The sequence below is a fragment of the Vicugna pacos genome, chromosome 3 (genome assembly GCF_048564905.1).
Source record: "Vicugna pacos chromosome 3, VicPac4, whole genome shotgun sequence".
Lineage (NCBI taxonomy): Eukaryota > Metazoa > Chordata > Mammalia > Artiodactyla > Camelidae > Vicugna > Vicugna pacos.
The window spans coordinates 18,962,542-18,968,982 of NC_132989.1; the positions used below are offsets into that span (position 1 = coordinate 18,962,542).

The 6,441-nt window shown below is 39.6% G+C and overlaps 1 pseudogene; it reads left to right on the forward strand.

Annotated features, from left to right (window-relative positions):
- The first annotated feature begins 532 nt into the window (after positions 1–532).
- On the forward strand, positions 533–4,365 carry LOC102545292 (nicotinamide phosphoribosyltransferase pseudogene; annotated as a pseudogene).
- Positions 4,366–6,441: the final 2,076 nt, after the last annotated feature.

Sequence of the window (6,441 nt, forward strand, 5' to 3'; positions counted from 1 at the left end):
TCTGTAACCATTAGGATAACAGGACGACACTGCCACTAGCGAGGCGCAGAGTCATTCATTCAACAAACAGCTACCATTCCACATTATGTACCAGCCACTGAAACCAACAATGGAGGTGCTTTTTTTTTTTTAATTTCAAGGAGGAAAAATTACCTGAAAGTAGAGAATAATGATTTAAGGATATTTATTCAAAGAAGAATTCCTGAGTACACACTTCATATGAGACACTGATATAAGTGCTGAAGATTTAAGTAATAATTTTTTAATTGATAAAAACCATTTCCCTTGCAGAGTTTAGTTTCACAAACAAAAAACAAATGAATATAAAATATATAGTATGATAATGATAAGTACTATGCAAGAAAGAAAGAAGGAAAAAAGAAAGCAGAGAAAGAGGGAAAGAAGAAGGAAGGAAGGAAGGAGGCAATAGGGGTGTGGGTGAAAGGAGATTGATTTTAAAAAGAAGATCAGAAAAGACCTATCAAGAAGATAAAATCTGCATACAGATTTGATGAAGGTAAGGGAGTGAGCCATGGGGGATCAGCAGGAGGAGTGTTGTAAGCAGAGAAAGTTGTAAGCAGGGAAAATTGTAAGTGCAGTACCTCTGAAGCAGGTGAGTGTCCAGCAAGTTAGAAGGACAGAAGGCAGGCTTGCGTGGTTAACATAGAGGAAACAAGTTTTAATCAAGGAGCTGGAGAAGAGAGGATGCTGGAACACATAAGGCTTTGTAAACCATAAAAAGTCTTTGACTTTGATTCTGAGTGAGATGGGAAGCCATTGGGATTTGAGTAGAGGAATGACATCATTGCACTCGTATTTTACGAGAAAGACATTAGCCATTGAACTGAAAGTAGACTTTAGGGGACAAGGGCAGAAGAAGGAAGTCCAGTGTGGTGGGTTTTGCTATTAACAAGTTAATGAATGGTGGAGGCTTGGACCAGGGTAGCAGTGGGGAAGGTGGTGGGAACTGGTTGGATTGTGGATGCTTTGCATGTGCAGCTAATACGATTTCTTGGACCACCTAATTTTCACTTTGAAATATAATATACATGTAGAAAAGTGTATAATATACACGTAGAAAACAGAAATGTAAAACTTACCAAATAATGTAAAGCAAACACCAGGTATCTCCTACCCAGGTTAAGAAATAGAACAGATGCTCCATACAGTTAGCACATTAGAATAAAGATTGGGTATGCTAAGTAGAAGCATGGGAGATATAAAAGGGAGCAAAATCAAACTGATAAAGATGGAAATTACAAGGTCTTAAATTTAAAAAAAAATCACTAGATAGGATGCACAACAGAAAAGACATTGCAGAATAAAAGATTAATGAACTTTCTAAGATAATGTCTTTCATAAAAAGGGATGAAACTACATTCTGGAGAAATATGATGGACATCTTCCAATAGAAGTGAAAGCTGTTCCTGCAAACTCTGTCATTCCCAGAGGAAGTGTTCTCTTCACAGTAGAAAGCCCAGATTCAGACTGTTACTGACCAACACATGGGACAGACTATTCTAGTTCAGTCCTGATATCCAATCACAGTGGCCACAAATGAGAGCAAAAGAAAATACTGCCCAAATATTTATTAGAAATGTCCAATAGCCTAGATGGTCTGGTATAGAAGTTACATGATTTGGCTACAGAACAGTCTCTTTTTACAAGACTGCTGGCATTGGCATCTCTGCTCATTTGGTTAATTTTAAAGGGACAGCTAGAGTAGAAGGAATTGCTTTAATTTAAAAATACTATGGAAGAAAAGATCCTGTTCCAGGCTATTCTGTTCTAGTGGCAGAACACAGTACCCTAACAGCTCAGGGGGAAGACAATTAAAAAGATGTTTTGAACATAGACTAATGCAGTTTTTATGAGTGCCTGAATCTGTGATCTTCAATAACTGTAACATTTATGTATGTGAAAAATATACAGGGTAAGAAGCTAAGACATTTAGTAACAGAGTGTCCGGAGGCACCACTAATAATCATATCTGATTCATGAAGTCTTCTTAACACTGTATTAAAGACTAAGACATTTTAGGCAAGAAGTTTCCCTGCGACTGAGAACTCGAAGAGCTGCGAGTTGCTGCCACTTATCTTAGTCAAGCAGGTGATGCAGATAGGATACTTTAAAAGATTGTGGGAGATGGGAAGCAAAACATAAACACGGAGTACTGAAAATGTTTCCTTTGGTTTTGGTGGAAGCTTTGCTGCAGAAATTAACAAGCTATCTCTTGACTTTTCCTTCAAGCATAGTCACGTTGTAACTACTGGCCTTGGGATTTAATATCTTTAAGGCCCCAGTTTCTGATCCCCAAAAAAGGCCCAGAAAGGGCTGGTTATCTTTTCCAAAGGACACCAGCAGGGAATTTTGTTGTACTTGAAAAAAGAAAAGAATACCTTGAAAAATATGGTCATGATCTTCTCTATAATGTCTTCAAGAATGGACGTGATAACAAAAAGCTATTCATTTGATGGGGTCAGAGAAAGTGCAAAGCTGACTATGGAAGCAGAAGCAGCTTCTGTTAGGTCTTGCTTTACGACCGGCTGTGTGTGTATGTATGAGTGTATGTACGTACATGCATGTACGCAAATATCTGTGTGTGAGAGTATAATACTTCAAGCTTATTGTGCAGATATATGGACTTTGTGTTTGGTAACACATTACAGTAAAACTATTCATTGGTTTGGGGATATACTGCCCTTTCATTTCTTTTTTCCCCCAGTGTTTACGTGATCTCAAAGTAGGAAATGCATTTAATTACGTAGAAGATTAATGCTAAAGTAAGCTTTTTGAGCCCTCCCCCAACAGATAATTCAATCTGGTATTGATTTTCCACAAACAACAGAACTGAGAAACTTTTATATATAACTGAAGACCACATAAAGTAGATTTGCATAAAATTACCATGGCAGCTTTATGTTTAAACTTATATTTTTGTACAAACAAGACTGTGTAAGATATATTTAAACTTTCACTGATTTAACAGCCTTTACAACATTTCATGGTTTTTTTTAGAAATGCAGACTTTAAAGAAAATACTTAAAAATTACATTTTTAATGTAATTACATTACACAAGTTACATTGCCTTTTGTCCATTAATCAGCAAATAAAATATGGCCTTAACAAAGTTTTTTGTGTTATTGTACAGCCTGAAAATTGTCAGCACATACCCTATAGAATTACTAACCTCACTGCCCCTTGTAGAATGTATATCAATCATTCTACACTAAAGAAAATAATAGTTATTACTGGAACACCAAAGCACTATACAGTGATTACACATGTTGGCCATGGGATTGTACCAGTGCAATGCCAAATCTGAAAGACCTATACAGCAATTTTACATGATAGAAATTGCTTGTGGCTCTAATACGAACCTCAAGAGTCTAAGGAAATGTTTTTTAGAGAGAATTTCCACTTCTGCTATAGAATATGCACATAAATGTAAAATTTGACAAAAGTAGAAGTATTGTATTTTAAAGTAATTGTACCCCTGAGTTTATTTTTCATGTTCTATAGTTGATATGACCAAAATGAATTACTGAAATGGTTAGTCAGTCTACTTATTTTAAATGTTTTGATCCTGTTATATTACTTATTAAATTAAAAAAATAAATTGGATATTAAGTTGTAGAAAAGATTAGTGAACTTGAAGATACAACAACAGAAATTATTCAAAATAAAAGAGAAAATTTACCAGGAAAAGTGAATGCTAATATATAAATATAAAAATATGTGGTTTAGAATTTTGCAAAGTTGACGAAAAGCTGATGAAGACCATGGATTCAAGAAGCCCCACACACCCCAAGCATGAGAAACATGAAAGGCCCTCTCTTTGTTCTTCTGTCTGTAATGTGTCTATTTGCACTGGCTGATTTGAAGATTATCTTTCTTCACTGGTTTCAAGCAATTTGATTAAAATGTACCTTGGTTTAGGTTCTTTCATATTTCTTGTCTAAGTCTTGAGCATAATTAGTTTTTATTGTGATTGTTATAAGTTAAATTCTGTCCCCTCAAAATAGACACATTAAAGTCCTAACCCCTAGCAACTCAGAACATGACCTTATGTGGAAATAAGGTATTTACAGAGGTAATGAAATCAAAGTGCGGTCATTACAGTGAGCTCTCATCCAATGTAACTGATATCCTTATAAAAAGGAGAAATGTGGACACAGAGACAGGCAAACACAGGGGAAAGACACACGAGGAGACCACTACGTGACACAGAGGCTGAGGGAGATGCCTCCACAAACCAAGGAGTCTCACAGATGGCCAGAGAGCCCGCAGAAGGTCGGAAGAAGCAAGGACTCTCCTACGTGTTTCAGGAGCACATGGCCGTGGTGACACCTCATCATTCTTAACAGCTTCCAGGCACTTAAGAGCACGACAGATGCTGCCACTGCTCTGAAACAAGAGAGACCAAGGACAGTTTCTCAGGCAGCCCCCAGGGAAGGTGTCTCATCACATGCCCTGGCCGACTCTTTCCCTCACCAGGGAGAAGCTGGGGCTGAGGCCTTTCATCCATTTATTCTGTGCTCAACTAGGGGAAAGGCTGCCATGGTTAGTTGCATGCCAGATCGAAGCACTGTCTTTGTTCTTACCAGCCTTCAGGAGGCTACAATGTGCTGGGTTCTGTTAGCACTCGGAAGCAGACAAGACAAAAGTCAGTCCTCGAGCAGCATCTGTAAAAGTTGGGGCATTTGTCATGTGGTCCAATTGTCTTTCCCTCCCCAGGAAGAAGCTGGGAGCTGCGTGTTTTCATGCCTTCACTTTGTGCTAAGCCAGGAGGAGAGGTTATAGAGAGTGCCAGCCCAAACCACCAACTCTGTTTTTCCTAGGTGGCAAAAGCATGCCAGGTCCCATAAGCACCACACACATGACTGGCAAAACAGAAGCTCGTTCTCCGGGGAGCTCCTGGAAGAGTTGGAGCACTGGATGGGCAGTCCAATTCTTTCCTTCCCCCACGAGAAACCAGGAGCTGAGGTGTTTCCTCCTGATCGTACGGCACTATGCCAGAGATAAGGATTCTGGCAAGAGGCTGACTTGAATTTCCCTACTGGTTTCAACGTGTCTGGTTTCACACTTGGCCAAGGTGTAGGTGCCCCTCAACTAGCTTCTAGATTTCTCACCAAGGGAATTTTTCTCTGTATTGCTGTTGAATCAGCGTGTTGATGGGATGAAGCAGAGTCCAGCGCTTCTTACTTGTTCTACCATCTAGCAGACATCATCCTCCAAGAGCCAACCAGAGTTCTTGAGCAGATCTGATTCATCACATAGAGTTTCTAAAAACAACTTGAGGAAACTATGCAGGGTCCTAGATGTCCTGAGCAAGTACTGACAAGTCTACTGGAATACAGATCATTATGGCCAGTTTGATTTAATTTCCCATCCTGGGGAAGCCTGGAGAAAATCAGTTCGCACACCTGGAACATGTGGGAACTGTGGGGAAAGGGATTAGCAGGGCAGGCTCACTAAGTTCTAGTTATGCAGCATCTCATTATACTCTAGTTGGCAGATAAACTTTATAAAAATAACTTTATTCTCCCTAAGGAAGAGGCAGTGGTATGCTCATCGTGTCTGCGTTCTTCCCAACTTCACTTTCAGTGACTACACGTTGGTAGCTTGAACTCAGCCATGATGGAAGCATTACACCATGGAAACTGGTAAATGCTCTAGATGAGGGATTTTTTTTTTCTTTTGAAAATCAGCTGTTAAAACATTTACCAGTACAACATTTGGAGGACTAGGAACCTAAAACACTATGCATTGTGGAGACTGAGGCTGAATTTGGTCTGGTTCCCAAGGAGACTGACTCTAAGATAGAGATTTTTATGTAGGAGGCTGTATTCACCATGTCTTCTATTTTCTGCATTCTGATATGTTGACATCCAGGGCCTTGCCAACATTAAAGGGGGAGTGATTCAATTCCTGAAGATAGTAGACAAGTTAGCCATGATTATGCTTTTTAAATGCAAACCTACCAGTCCAGAGCCCACACCCCAGCAACCAGTCCGACCTACTCCAGGATTAGGTGGGAGGCAACGAAAGGCAGCCTCTGTGCCCCAGAGCCCACTGAAATTATCACAATATCGTCAACACTAAGCCTCTCCTTTCAATGCCATCACTTCCTGTTGGTCTTATCATACCTAAATCATAATAAAACCTATATTAAAATAGCAGTTCTTTGAGGAATGTTCTCAAGATCAACACATTTGAGGAAGAGATGGAAATAAGGTTGGGAAAAGAGAGGATTTACCTATGACTTACTCCCAAGAAAGGCCTCAGTCAACCCCACAGAAATGCGGAGAAGTGGGATGGCCCTTCCAAGTGGTTCCCTTTGAGGTAAAGGGCCCAGCTTTCATAACATGGTACTGATCAGGGTAGGGTCTGTTCAGACCCCAGAGGTGGGACTTTACCTTGGGCTCTGAAGAAACTGA